The following is a 16,740-nucleotide window of genomic DNA, read 5'->3' on the forward strand; positions in this document are numbered from 1 at the left end:
TACTTTGAATTGCTGATATTGGAAGTTTGCATGCACCCCTGCTTTAAGTTTGAGTCATTGCAGTTTTTGTTTGTCTGTTTGTTTAATTTCCAAATAAGTGATAGTCTAAGTGTCTGGATAAACTTCACTTGCTTAAATGTATGCTTGCCCTGCTTGTTATGTTTCCAAAAATAAAAGAAATGTTTGAACAAAAGTAACTCAATTCCATTTGGTAAGAAATCAAATAAGATTAAGTGGTGGTATGCATGTTTGATTGAATAGTCAGCTCACTAAGAAATAAAGTTAGAATTGTCACTTTTAGTGGAAATTAGGATGCTGTCTATGGATCTTGATGAATAAATGTCTTTGGCCATGAAAAAGAAAGAAAAAGAAGAAGAAAAAGCCACTGAAAAAGGGCAACCAAAAAGCAAAAAATTGAGAAAATAAGCTAGGCACCAATGGTTTGAACTTCTGAGACAAATGCCTGTGGTGTTTATGTATTAAGGATATGCTTGGATGAATAGGTTCTGAGGAGTGTTTCAACACTTGGTAACTTGGGTTAACTAACCCGGGATTATCAACCAAAAGTCCATTATCAAGAGCAACCTAAATACAAAACATTTAGTCACACAAAGAGGTGCTGGGCACCAATGTCTCAAGAAGAAATGTGAACTAAAATGCTTGTAGTGGATATGTGTAGTACACTGATAAGAAAAAGAAAATGCCAAAGGCTTGTGCAACACATGACACTGAGCAACAAGGAGCAAATAAGCTCAAAGAAAAAGAAAAACAAAGAAAAGAAACTTGCCAAGGATATGTGAATAACAAGAGGCCATAGTAGTATTTTAGTGGAAACATAAAAAGTGACATTCTTACCTAAGAAACAATAAAGTGATGCTGCAACAACTTTCTGCATGAACACCCCATTAATCAATGTCAATTACTTACTGATATGGCTAATGAATTTACTTTCTGTTTCATTCTTTCTTCTCAAATAATTCAGAACTTGCTTGGGGACAAGCAAGGATTAAGTTTGGTGTTGTGATGCCAAGACATCTTAGGCTAGTTTCACTAGCCTTTTTCTTTTATTTTTAGTTGTTTTATGCATTTTCTTGAGCCTTAAGTAATCATTTGGGCCAAATAGTCATGCTTGTCTTAAATCATTCAAACATGAAGATTTTGATGCAAATTCCATGAGTTTTTAGTTATATTCCTTGAATGCTATGAATGGAAGAATTCTCATGAAATTTTGCAAGACTTTGATGCAGTTGTTTGGATGATTTCAGGGAAAAAGAGGCTAGGCAAGGAAGCAACAAAATCAATAAAAGAAGCTTGAATATCAAATGTGGAGTTTAAGCTCCAGTTTAAGCCTAAACTGGAGCTTAAACGTCAGAATCATGAGAAAGGAGGAAATGCTGTAACTGGCGTTTAACCTCCAGTTTAAACGCCAGAATGAGAAAGGCACTAAGAAGCATTTCCACGTTTAACCTCCAGTTTAACCTTAAACTGGAGGTTAAACGCCAGAATGAGGATTGAACTAAAGGAGCATTTCCACGTTTAACCTCCAGTTTAACCTTAAACTGGAGGTTAAACGTGTTCGACACTTTTTCTCACCAAGGAGCAATTCCACGTTTAACCTCCAGTTTAACCTTAAACTGGAGGTTAAACGCCAGAAGTAAGAAAGGCACCAGGAGCATTTCCACGTTTAAGCTCCAGTTTAACCTTAAACTGGAGCTTAAACGTGTTATATGGAGCAGCTTGACCATGCCTTCTTCAAACATAAATAACTTGAGCTACAAAACTCCAAATGAGGTGATTTAAAATGCATTGGAAAGAAGACATCTAGAGCTTTTCAAGCATATATGACATGCATGGTGGATACTAAAAATTGAGGGAGAAAACAGCCCCGTAATGTGCATAGAAGAACATAGTACCAACATGCAATCAGGCCAGCTGACCTCTTCACCTTCCATGGAGTATAACTTGAGCTATAGAGATCCAATTGAGGTGCTTCCAGTTACGTTAGAAAGCTGACATCCATAGCTTTCCAACAAGGTATAATAGTCTATATTTGGCATCAAATTGGCAAGGTTGACAAGAGAACAAAGTGACGACTCAAGAAAGGGGGGTGCAACGTTTGAGTGTAGTTTAATGGATCATTATCCTTTTTGGATTATGTCACTCTACCCTTCAAGCAAGCAAGGCCCATCAACAACACCAAATCAAGGCCACACGAATCATCTAGAATAGTTTATTTTCATTTGATTGTAATTTGCTTTTAATTTCATTTTCATTTTGTAATTTAGGGAGCCTATTTAAAGGCCTTAGTTTCGGCATTTGGAAAAGAGGGGATTGAAGGGGAATCCAGCCCCTGAGGGGAAACTTTTTAGATACTTTAGAACTTTTCATCAGTTTTGTAATTGAATTCTGAGCAATGAATCACTAAACCCCTTTCATTGGGTTAGGGAGCTCTATTGTAATTCAATGAATCAATAATAGTTTCATCTTCTTCTTCAATCTTTTCTCTTGAATTTTTGTTAGAAAGCTTCTCGATCTAATTCCATTGGGTAGTTGTCTTGGGAAAGAAACTACCCATAATTGGAATCCTTCGGAACCTTGGGAAAGGAATGAAGGATTCATGCTAGAGAAGCTTTCTCACAGTGAATTGGATTGGGGTTTGGATGGATATTGTGACATGTAATCCTACCAAATTGTGGTTCATGAAACTGTGTGGTATAATCAGTGATCGAGCATCATCTCTTCTTATGAACATTTAAACCAAGGGATTGGGAATTTGTTTGTTTTTAGAGAGAATTGGTGAGCCAAGGAATTGGGATCCAATCATCTAAGATTGCCAAGCAAGATTCAATGAATGCATTGGTTGAGGAAGAGATGAAAATGTTTTGATTCGGAGATTTCAATATCTCCTGACCCCAATGAACTCCCCATCTCTGATCTACCTTTTCTATTTACATTCTGCAATTTCAATTCATGCAAATCCTCCCCAATTCCCTTTTAATTTCAGCAATTTACTTTCTAGCACCTTAATTCTAGCAATTTAAGTTTATGCAATTTCAATTCCTTGCAATTTACGTTTCCTGCCACATTTACTTATTGCAATTCTCATCCAAAAGTTGATTCCGCTCAACTAAACAAACTTCTAATTCGAATTGCTCATTCAACCAATCCTTGTGGGATTCGACCTCACTCTATTGTGAGTTTTTACTTGACGATAACCGGTGCACTTGTCGGAAGGAATTTTTGCCGATTGTGCAATTTCCAAAAAGCATAGCATCAAGTTTATGCAGCATCACCTCCCCACACTTAAACCAAGCATGTCCTCATGCTTAAGCCAAGAGAAAGCAAAGGGCATCAACATTTATTCAATGTAACCTATCTATATGCATCCTATCTACATGAATGCAACTAGATGCAAAATGGTTGTACCTACTTAGTTAAAAATAAATCAATCCTCCAAGTCATACATGCACAAGTAGGGTCAAGATCATATAACGATTCATGAATCCTACCAATTCAAATATAAAAATTGAAGTTCAAATAGACTTGCAAGAAGAACGCTCGTGAAAGTCGGGAATCAAGGAATTGAGCATCGAACCCTCACCTGAAGTGTTTGCACTCTAGTCACTCGGTGTTTGGGGTTGATTCACTCAATTCTCCCCTAATCATGCTTTCCAAGATTTGTTTTTCATCTAACAATCAACAATTATTCAATGCACGCATACATGTATCATGAGGTCTTTTCATAGGTTGTAATGGGGTTAAGGTCAAGGTAGGATGCATATTTGGTCAAGTGAGCTTAAAATTTGAATCTTTGATTAGCTTAAACTTTCCCACCTAACCTATGACATCCTATACAATTAAGTTCTAACCTAACTACCCATTTTTCACTTTTTCACATACTCATGCATTTTCTTTTCATTTCACAACACTTATGCATTGATTTTATTGAGCTATACTTTGCTTTGGGGCATTTTGTCCCCTTTTTATTCTTTCTTTTTCTTCTTTTTCTTTCTTTTTCTATTTTTTCTTTTCTTTTCCATATTGTTTTTCTTTTTCTTTTTGTTTTTCTCATTTTTTTTCTTTCTATATACAAGAGCATCAATGCATAAGGTTTTACATTTGATCAATACATAAGTATGTACCCAATTCCCAATATTTACACTAATAATACAAAACTACCCTTTTATTCACCCAATGTCCCAAAGTTCCCATACTTGAATGATACTGACATACACTAGCCTAAGCTAATCAAAGATCCAAATAAGGACTTTTATTGTTTTCCGCTTTAAGGCTTGTAATGTGCTAAATTAAGAACAAAGTGGGTTAATCGTAGGCTCAAATTTGGCTAACAAAGGAAGATAAAAAGTAAGGCCATTTGGGTAAGTGAGCTAATGAAACAATGGCCTCAATCATATAAATGCATGAATACATAAAATAATGGACATAAAGAATCAAACAAATCAAAGATTACAATTATAGGAAGAGAATAATGCACACAAGAAGGAAGAATAAGTGGTTATAAGATGTAACCACACCATTAGGCTCGAATCTCGCAAGCTTGTGTTCTTAGCTCAAAAACCATGTTCCAAAATACATTCTTTCAAGCAAGTTCAACAAAAAATTTTCAAATTGGTAGGGTGCCCTAAAACGGTTTCTTGGGAAAGAAATTATCACCCTAACCAAGTAGTCCTAATAAAAAAAAAGAAGTGGTAAAAATATGTACAAATTCTAACTAACATGCAACCTATCATGCAATGCAATAGCTAATCTAACAAAGAAAATAAAAATTTGGTGTTGAGAAGGAAATTGTTACCCATGGAGATCGGTCGGACGACCTCCCCACACTTGAAGATTGCACCGTCCTCGGTGCATGCAAAGAAGAGCAATGTGGACGGGTTGCTACAATTGATGAGCTCCGTCAAAAGATTGTGCGGATGACTTGTTTGTTGCCCCATTTAAAGGTATTCATCTCTCCCTTCTTGGTGGCCAACCTAAAAGGGGAGGAAAGAAGAACGACAATTAGGCCTACAACAAAGATATCAAAACAAGTATAACGTAGGCCTGGGCTAATGCCAAATAAGAGTAAGGTTCGCACTACATGTTAGCTACGCATGTAGGTGAGAAAACAATATAAGCTAATGGCATATTAACTAATACTTGATGTAAGAGTAAAATCGAAACATGAATAGCATATGGCACATCAAGTTCACATAAGAAGAAGTGGGTCATGAAAGACAATATGAGGTCATATCAATGCACAAAGACATAAGAGTCATACAAGATGAAGCATTGATTTAAATGTTTTATCACCCAACAATATCAAACAAGTCAAGAAGGACCAAAATAATGCAAGAATTTCTCAACAATTGAGTGTAAGAATCCAACACCATTATTGAAATGACACTTAGAAAAAAAACTGAAAACATGCTATAGAAACAAAATGAAAATGGAAAGAGTAGAAGTATGCGAATGCAGGGAACAAAAGAAAATGGAAGATGAGAAAAAAAACTCTTTTTTTTTTTACCGACGCGTGCGCGTCATGCACGTTTACGCGTCGATGGGTATATTGGTCGAAGGACGCGTACGCGCCAAGTGCGCGCACGCGTGCATCGAGTTAGGCCGGAGGCATAATGTCGGCCCAAGTCTGGCACAACTCTCGGGTAAAAGTACCAGGAGTGTGGATCGTGCAATCAACGCGCGCACGCACAGTGTGCGTGCGCGTGCATTGCCAATTTAAGATCATGTGCGCGTACGCGCCAAGTGCGCGCACGCGTGCATAGACTTGTGCCTTAGGCCCAATGTTCGCACAGTGTAGGCCTAACTCTCGGGTTTTTTGGCTGGAGGTGAAATTTTGCATCCACGCGTACGCGTACAGTGCGCGTCTGCGTGGATGGTCGAAAAATGCTCGGGTGCGCGTACGCGTCATGTGCGCAAACGCGTGGATGGTGTTCTGTTTTTCAAAAATTTTTGCTATGTTTTTGCACCAATCCAAGCATTCCAAACCTCCAAGCTACTACCAAAACACCCTAAAACCTTATTTAACATGTTAAAATACTAATTAAACTCAACCAACTAATCTAAACATGAAATTAAACTAGTTCTACCAATATGTACAAAAGAGAAAATGAAAGGATTTTACCATGGTGGGGTGTCTCCCACCTAGCACTTTTGTTTATTGTCCTTAAGTTGGACTTATGGGGAGCTCCTCATCAAGGTGGCTTGTGCTTGTACTCATCTTGGAACTCCCACCAATGCTTGGTTCTCCATTGTGCCCCAAGATTTCTCATGGATAGAGCCAAGTGTTGATGGAGTTCTTCACAAGCTTGGGGCTCCCAAAGTTGATCCTCTTCTTCTAATCCGGGATCCCATACTTTATTTTCACACCCGTCTTGAAGTTGATTATCATTATTAGTCCATCCGGGTGGTAAGTAAAGTGAATTCTCTATATAGTGGCCAACAATCCTCCTAGACCCATCTATTTGAGCACTACTCCAACCTTTATATCTCATGTTTGATGCATCAACCATAATGAGCCTCGATTTGCAACACCCACCACAAAACCTTTTCCGCTTACGCTTCATCCCACAAACTTCCCTAAGTTGGCCATCCGTTTCAAGCGAACCATATTCAAGTGGGATAATAAAGCTAATAGAAATGAATTTCACCCACTCAAATGAAGGTGTGGATGGCAACCTAGGCAAAGATGCTTCCAAAGATCTTGACAAAGCATAGCCAACCCTCGTTCTTCTATTTCTAGGGACTTCCACCTCTTCACAAGATCTCTTAATCTCAATCCTTTGTTTAACAATTTTATCTAAACCTTTTCCTTTACTCAAATCATAATAGGGAGGGTGAGAAAAATTTACCTCCTCAACGCTTTCAAATCCAACCGGAGAGGGTTCTTCATGCTCAAAGGATTCTTCACCACTAAGACTTGATGCTTGATCTTCATCACCAAGGGAACTCAATTCTTTCTCTATCCCATCTAAGTCTTCATATGGAATATGCCTTGGAAGGTGTGCACTTTCATCCCTAGCATCAATTTCAATCATCTTGGAGGGGTTTTCTTCAACTCTATGTTCCCATGGAGGCTCCGCATCTCCTAAGTCTTCTACCACTTCTTCCTTGTCTTCAACAATTAAAGCTTCCTCCAATTGTTCCAATACAAATCAACTTCCTTCATTTCCCACCGGAGTTTCCAATCTCTCCTTTATGCTATGTTCTTCATTTGATTCTTCACATGTAGCCATGGGAGTTCCTTGAGTGTTCAAGCATTGGGAGGCGAATTGATTTGTTACCGCATCCAAGGCGGCCATGAAATTTTGCACATCCCTTTTCATCTCTTCTTGCCCTTGAACAAGAACACCAAGGGTTTCATCCATTAGAGATTGGGGTGGTTGGAAGGGTTCATCATTTTGGGGAAAGGGTTCATAATAGGAAGGTGGTTCTTCTTGGTAGAATTGTGGTGGTTCAATGTTTTCCATTCTTTCCACTTGTTGCACAACACTCTCCATGGTTGCTTGAAATTGATCCAATGCTTCCTTGAGATGATCCCTTGACTCTTGTTCCTCTTGGATATCATGAGTAGGACCATAGGGCTCTTGGTTCAATGGATATGAGTATTCTTCCATGGGAGGTTGTGGTGGAAGGTAGAATTTGTCTTGTGGTTGAAAATTTTCATATATTGGAGGTGGTTCATCTTGGTAATAATATGGAGGGGGTGGCTCTTGAAAATATTGATGTTGGAATGGTGGTAGCTCTATATGTGGTTCATATGGCTCATATGGTTGTTGGTAGGATGGATATGGATTAGGGTCATATGGAGGTGTTTGTTGAAAATAGGCTTGTGAGTGTGGTTGAGGTTCATGTTGAGGATATGACTCATAGGCATATGGTGGTGGTTCTTGAAAGTCACAAGGTGATTCACCATAGCCATTTGATTGGTATCCATCATAGAATGGCTCTTCTTCATAGTGCATTGGTGGAGGTTGTTGCCATGAAGATTGATCATATGCATATGGCTCTTTCCACCTTTGGTTGTCCCATCTTTGATACACATTTTCATTGTAATCTCCACTTCCTACAACATAGTTGTAATCACACTCATAGCCAAAATGAGAATTCATGGTGAAAAGATAAAATAAAAACAAAAACTACTAAGAAATAATGAAACAAAGTCCTAACTAGCAAGCAATCCAAAAAAGAATCAAGCTATTCACAATATTCACATATATACAATAACCAATAACATAACACCATTGCAATTCTCCGGCAACGGCGCCATTTTGATGATTAGATTTTTGACGGTTTAGAATTCACAAATGAATTCTCGTTGCAAGTATAGTTTCTAAACCAATCACTAATCCTTTCATACAAAAAGTTGTTTGTCACTAAAACAAACCCCTAAATTTATAAACTGAAGTATTCAAACCTCGGGTCGTTCTCCCTAGGAATTACAATAAAGTGTCTTGCTATTGGTTATGAGTTATTTTTTGGGGTTTTGATAAGAGGCATGAAAGATAAATGGCAAGAAAGTAAACTAATGGCTAAAAAGGTCTTGGCAAGGGTTGGTGGTCAAGGATCTCTATCCTAATCACTAACCACGATATGAGAATTGGCAAGAATTAATCTCATTAAATCATCCTCTAACTAGTAGTAAAGGAAAGTCAAATGAGCTATATCAACCCTAGTCCATAAGTCCTAACTCTCCACTAATTCAATTAGTGAGAACTAGAGTCAATGGCTCCCAATCATCAATCACTTGGACATTAGTAACTCAAGAGGTCCTAAGTTACCTTTCCAAGCCAAGAGTATAAAATCCTACTCTAAAATCCAACCAAGCATTTCATCAAACACTTGGAAGGCATAAAAGGAAAACATAGTAAATCAACAACAAGAACAAAATCTAACAACAATTATTGAAAGGAATTAACAACACAAATCAAAAGGAACACAATTATTATGATTTACCTTGAATTGAATTGAAAGAGAAAGGAAGGAACAAAAGTAGATCTACACCAAAACACGAGAACAACATAAAGGAAATTGCAACAAAAGAATGGAGGAAAGATGAATGTAACTACAAGGAATTGAGAGATAGAAGTAGAAGAAAGTAAAGATTAAAACCTAGATCTAAGAACTAATCCTAATCCTAATCCTAGAGAGAAGTGAGAGCTTCTCTCTCTAGAAACTAACTCTAACTACTAAACTAAGCTAATGATTAAAAGTATGTAAAGTATGTTGATTCCCCCTTCAATCCTTGGCTTAAATAGCATCAGAAATGAGTTGGATTGGACCCACAAGGCTTCTAAAATCGCTGGCCACGTTTTGCTTTAAGTGAACCAGGTGGCAGCAACGGCGCGTACGCGTACTATGCGCGTGTGCGCCACCATACATGTAGCAAATATAGCAAATCTTATATCGTTTCGAAGCCCCAGATGTTAGCTTTCTAACCCAACTGAAACCGCATCATTTGGACCTCTGTAGCTCAAGTTATGGTCGTTTAAGTGCGAAGAGGTCGGCTTGACAGCTTTCCGGTTCTTTCATTTCTTCATGAGTTCTCCAACTTTTCATGCTTCTTTCTTCATTCTCTTGATCCAATCTTTGCCTCCTAAAACTTAAATCACTTAACAAACATATCAAGGCATCTAATAGAATCAAGGAGAATTAGATTTAGCTATTTTAAGTCCTAAAAAGCATGTTTTCACTCTTAAGTACAATTAAGGGAGAAGTTATAAAACCATGCTATTTCATTGAATAAATGTGGGTAAAAGGTGTTAAAATCCCTTAAATCAAGTACAAGATAAACCCTACAAATGGGGTTTATCAGACAACACCTTCTACCAGAGGAGAAGAGTTCGAGGGATGAGGGCGAAGAGTTTGACAACTCCTTTTACAGCAACGTTCGAATGGAGTGTGAATGGGTGGTGATAAAATTAGGGTTATCTCAATATTTACCGATGAAAATTTTAAATTACAGACGGATTTTCCGTCTGTAATAATTTAATAAAATGTACCATTTTTGTCTACTTAATTTCAAACAAATTTTTCGTCTGTAACCATTTCTCACGGAAAGAAAAATTAATTTTTCCGACGAAATTATCGACGGATTCTCTTTTCTGTCTGTAATTTATGCTAATCCATTTTTTGGTTTTCCGACAAAAAATTCCTCTGAAATTTTCTCTATATTTTCGTGGGATAAAATCCGTCAGAAATATCCGTCTGTAATAACTAATTTTCTAGTAGTGGAAGCTGCCATCAGACGTTGTCGCATGGATGAATTCGTTGGAGGGACAGATTAGAAGGTAGATCTTAGGAATGTGGAAGTTTTTTTTTTTTCAATATACACTTTTTTGGTGTTGACTATGCAAATCTTAATAAGGAGTATATCTTATTGATATTTGGATAATTATATGAATTTTATTAATAATGTTGTTAATTCTGTTTACCCATTAATTTATTTTTTTAGATATAAAATAATTTAACCTACTAATATTAAGAAATGTTCCAAAAATAACAATAAAAAAAACAAAAGAAAAAAAAAAACAAAATCTGCAGAAGTCTTTGGCATCTTTGGAGGATAAAGGAAGAATTATAGTTGATGATTAATACATTTTGTTTATGTTTTGAATTATATTGATTTGCTTGTTGATAGTATTTTTCTTTTAGTTTGATAATACGATGAATTTGTTTATTTTTTGAAATATTATAAATATTCGAATACAAATTAGATAAAAATTTGTATTAAATTTATATTTATTTTGTATGAAAATAAGTTTATTTTGTAATTAGAAAAAAAAATCTATTTTACCTTACAGACGGATTTACAGACGGATTTTCTGTCTGTAATTAGAGTGAGATGATTTTTCAAAGTTCAAATTACAGACGAAAAATCTGTCAAAAAATTCGTCTGTAATTACAAACAGAAAATTTGTCTGAAAATCCGTCTGTAATTACAGACAGAAAATCCGTCTGAAAATCCGTCTGTAATTACAGACGAAAAATTCGTCGAAAAGTTCGTCGCCTTCGAAAAATGGATGGAGAATTTATAGAGAGAAAATCCGTCGGTAACTAGTAAAAATCTGTCGGTAAGTTTCCGACGGAAAAAAATCCGTTAGTAAATAATTTCTGACGGAACTTTTACAGAAGGACAAAATCTGTCGGTAACAAAAAATCCGTCTGTAATAAAGATTAAATCTGTCTATAAATCTGTCTGTATTAATCTATTTTCTAGTTGTATTCCCATCTTACTCTTGAAGTAGACATATCAGAGCACTCTCCATTGCTTGCATCATTATTCATCCATTGCCTGCATCCTTACGCAGTCAGTATAAAAAAATAGTTATTTTTATTAATATAATGATGTATAATAAATATATGTGTAAAATTATTTTACAGTAATAATATAAAATTAATTTCAAATTGTAATTAATAAAAAATACTCGTAAATAACTATAACATTCACTAAAAACTATTAAATTCAGATATAATGCATTGATCCACATTCTTGCCATTACCATCAATAAATGGTGTAAAGTAAGCAAGGATAATTCTTTAATGGAGAGGGTTTTGTACGAAGAGAATGACGAGAGAAGTATCTAATTTTTTTTAAAATTAATAAAAATAAAATATACTATTCTCCTAGATAAATAATAATATTTAACTATCACTTAGGTAGTGTTTGTTTTGAGGTACTGAGACAGAGACTGAGAGACTGAGATTCAGTATCGTGTTTGTTAGTTCAGAGACTGGTATTAAAATTTCTGTCTCTGTCTCTAAAATTTCAGTATTTCAGTACCTCCAAAAAGTAGGGACACAGGGGACTGAAATTTTTAGAGATGGAGACTGAAACTTTAATAACATTTTATACCTAAAATACTTTCATTTCAATTAATTAATTTCAATTTTACCCTTTATGCAAATTAAATAAGAGTTTCATTCTTGTTTCAATTACTGTCTCCCATTTTACACCAAACAGAATACTGAGATTTATTTCAATCTCTGTCTTTCTGTCTCTGTTTCTCAGTATCAGTCTTTCCATCTCTGTCTCTCCACCAAACGCTACCTTAAAGAAATAAATTTGTGTCTTTTCATCATAGTATGCACCATAAAGTAATAGGTTTTTCTAATCGATCTATTTATGATTCAATTCCAAAACTATTGACAAAGGAACTAGCTATTTGTATATTATTACTTAATCAACTGGTGTTGGTAGTCTTTGGAATATGATGAATCTAGTTATGCACCTCCAATTTTTCGCTTGTCTACAGATAATTAGCCTTAAAAAATAGAAAAAATAAGGAGAGAGAAAGAAAGAAAGCGAAAATAATTAATTATCTCTACTTTGTTCTTGGAATTCCTGGAGAGAACTTAGCTTGAAAGACAAGCAAGTGCTACCCCGGAAGAAACGTACGTTCAATAACGCTAGCTTATACAAGTGATCCATGATTTTCTTGCCTTCAAAATCACTCGTGATTCATATTGTTGGATATTCTTTTGATCCAATAATATCAAATGTTTAGCACATAAATTAAAGAACATGCACATAAGAGACTTGGCTCTTATGTGACTTTAATTCCCCGTTACTTCACGAGAACATACTATATCCGTTTGATTTTTGAATCAATACATTCAGCCATTTTGATCATATATAAAGATAACTCCAGTTCAATTTCTAAATATATTTTTTAATTAGCCTAATTAGAAGAATATGCCAGTTCGTTGTAAATTAAGGAATTCCCCCACTCCTTTTTCTTTCGGGGAAAAAAAAATAAAAACATACAAAAACTTTTTACAATAAAAAAAAATCTAACTAACTTTTCAATATATGACATGTAAAATTTGATTACAAATATGTGATGAATTTTGAAATAACTTACATAAAAAAGCATAAAAGGTTAACATTTTGATTAATATAGTACCTTAGAACAAAAAGTTGATATTACTTGTTATTAATATAGTACCTTAATATAATATCTTGATTAATATATTAAACATTTTTAATTTCATTAAGGTAAACGAGCAATAAGGTTAACATAAGGTACCTTAATATAGTACCTGAAATAATTAGAGATGTTTAATATAAGGTTAATATTTGATTAATATAGTACCTACTTAATATAGTACCTTAAGGTAAACTATATTATTTTTTATTAATTTTGATTTATTACTTTAATAAAAATTAATATTTATTTTCTATTGTGTTAAAGGTTATATAAATATATGAGTTTCGATAACATGTTAACATCGTTATTTTATATATTTAAAAATTTTTATTTTTCCAAATAATAAAATTTTTGAGATTTTCTTAAAGCTTTATCTAATTTTAAAGTAGAATAGTAACTACTATATTGTTAGTTTTTTTTCTAATATTTTTAAATTATAAATTTGGGATAACACATTAAAAAGTTAATCAATAATAAATTATTAATAAATAAAAAATAAAAATAAAATTTTTATAAGTTATTTAATTTTTTTAATGTATAGAATAATTAAATAAATTAATTTAAGTATAATACTAAAATGATTACGTTGTTATTATGTGTAACAATCAAGATAAAAATTTATAAATATTTATAAATTTATTTATTTGTAAATCTTATTTAATTTAAAGTAAATATAAAATTTATATTTAAAGCATTTATTTTTTTTATATAATTTTAATGACCAAAACTTTTTATTTTTTTAATTTTATATTTAATATCTTAAATTATTTTTAGTAAAGAATGTATACATAAAAATGAGGTAGGAGAAGATTAGTTGATGTTACAGCAAGTTGATTGCAAAGTATGTCAAAGTATTTTCTTTTTTTTTTTTATTTAGACCTACATGGAAAGAAAAAAAAGGCAAGTGTTTTGAAAATGATAATAATAACCACTTTTTATTATGGGGCAATAGTGGAAAGTAAAATTGGATACCAAAATCATGTTTTGCTATTATATATGGTTATAAATGATCTTGTCTATGGTAATTGTTTTGATTAATAAAAATTATTTATACCATAAATATCATACAAGTAAACTTTTGCAAATGAGTAGAAAATAATATGTAGTTAAATAATTATTTAAGAACACATATAGAATAAAAATATTTTATTACTTTGAAAATTAAAGAAAAACAATTACAAAATTTTTATTTTAGATTAATATATCTTTTATCAATTAATTAATTTATTAGAAATTTAAATTTATATATATATATGCTTGAGTATATAATTCTTGTTTTAATTTCAAATGATAAATATATTTATACTTAAATTTTATTTTTGTATATTTTGCTCTTATTATTAAATTTTTCTCAATCCGTCCTAATTAATATATATTATTTTATTTTATTTTATTTTTTAAAAATAATTGCTAAACATTATTGTTGAATTTAGCAACGGAAAAATTCGATGGTAATAATAAATATCTAGTTCGTAACTGTTGATTGTAATAATTGATCAATTAACGTCGGATGTAACAAATCTAATAGTAACATGTTTTGGTCGAGTTCCTTTTTTATGGATGGAGTCCGATGCTAATTAAATCCATTGGATTTTATGAGTAAATCCGATGATAATTAATAACCAAATTTCTTGTAGTGGTGGTTTGACTGAGGTGGTGGTGGTTAGACGATTTAAGTTATTGTGGATTTTTATTGAAGGTTTGTTTGGGTGAATTTTAAAAAAAAAATATTTTTTAAAGTTATTTTTTTAAAATTTTATGAAAAAATAAATATAATTTTATGTTTGAATATTTTATATAAAAAGATCTTTTTATTTAATAATTATATTTAGATATAACAATATAAACATACTTTTTTATTTATTTATTACATAAAAAATATTTTTTTTAAAAAAAAAATTAAAAAAAATATAAATTATAGCTTTTTAAAAAAAATTTTCTTTTTTTTAATATTTTTATTTTTACTATAAAAAATTTATCAAATACACTAAAAAAAAATTTTTTTATTAAATTTTTTTTATTAAGATAATAACGCCCAAATAAATACTAAATCTTCTACCACTTTTAAAGATATTATATGTAATCAATTGCATTCTAGTATGATAAAGCCAATCACTTTGGCTAATTTGGGAGACTCTAATGTTGTTCTTTTCTTATTATGTCATCATGCACATAAATCCTATCATCAATGCTAAGATATAATTATAGTCTTGTGCTTCTTCTCTAATAATTTTTCTCCTTTATTTAAACAACAATTGAAAAATTAAAAGAGGACAATCTTTAGGTGAGAGTGGTGAGAGAGAGGAGGAGGATGTGGTGGAAAAAAAGGATAATGTAAAAAAGAAAGGAGGTGAAAGGGTGAAGAAATGAAGGAGAAGTGAAAAGAATTTACATAGTATTTGGGGGGGGGGGGGGAGGGGGGATTAACAAGGATAAAACTAAAAACAAAAATTTTAATTAATTATGGACAGTCAAAAATTTAATATTTAAAATAAAATTGAACTTATTTTAAACGTTGAAAATAAAATAAAATTAAATATTAAAAATAAATTTACAAAGTTCTGAAAACGTTTGAAATAAGAAAAAACATATTTTTCTCTAATAAATATGTTGCTTGCACAAGTACAAAACAAAGTTTGCGTAATTTTTAACTTAGAAGCATCCTAAATTCAAAAAGTTTCTACAGGCACAATGATTGGGAGTTCATGTCTCCACAAAATTCAAACTTATCATCTCTAAGATGCATGTTCCCACCTATTACAAGCAACATAATTGATTGTCAGCAAGCATTCTGAATTTGAGATATGCTCATGTGCCAGTTTCTACGTACCATCCATCTTTTTATATATGAGTGCTCTATAGTCTATACATTCCATGGTCTAATTTCAATCGCTCTTGCTAATCTTATAACCTATTACATGCATGCATCTTCATTCATTCTTCAACGTGTTACATCATATTTATCTAAACAAATCTGTTAAAAAATTTTCATAGATATATAAATTTGGATATTTCTTTTGGTGATGTTATATAATCCTTTTCACTATTTACAAATTCGATTTAAGTCAATTGAAAATTTGTGATTATATATTTTTATCATAAATTTTTATTCTTTCAAAACTCAAACTCAAAACTATTAATTAATAAAGAGATAAATTTATCTACTACTTAATAAATTAGCGTATGTGGATTGGAGAGTTGAAATTGAACCCTAAAGTAATATATGAACCACCTATATGCATGGCATAAATTAAATAATAAGAAATAGTAGTCAAAGGTTGCAGTTCAAAAATGACAACTAGCATTAGCTCAAGGAAAATGACTTCTGTGTATCTATAGAGCATGCCTATTGAAATATCACCAATTATTAATTATCAATGAATAAGTGCAACTTTATGACTCTTCAAATTATTATATCATAGAGCTTAGGTCGAGTTTGAAATTAAAATAACAAGTTTAATTAAATATTTTTAAATATATGTCCCTTCGTTCTTATTTTATTCACGTACTTAGTTTTTACATTTTTTTTTCTTTCTTTTTCTATTTCTCCTTCTTGTTTTCTCTTTTCTTTTTTTTCCGTATGTCTTCTTGTTTTTCCAGCTTTTTCTTTCATATTTCTTCTTCTTCTCATGAATTTCTTATGTATTTTATTTATTTATTATGTATTTTTAAAAATTTTATAAAGACAAATAGAAGAAAAATGTATAGAAGACAGAATTTCTTTACACAAAACACAAACATCTTAAAAAGATGAATACACAATTTTCTGAAGAAATATATAAAAATATAAATTTAT

This window comes from Arachis stenosperma, chromosome 7, assembly GCF_014773155.1.
Source record: "Arachis stenosperma cultivar V10309 chromosome 7, arast.V10309.gnm1.PFL2, whole genome shotgun sequence".
Taxonomy (NCBI): domain Eukaryota; kingdom Viridiplantae; phylum Streptophyta; class Magnoliopsida; order Fabales; family Fabaceae; genus Arachis; species Arachis stenosperma.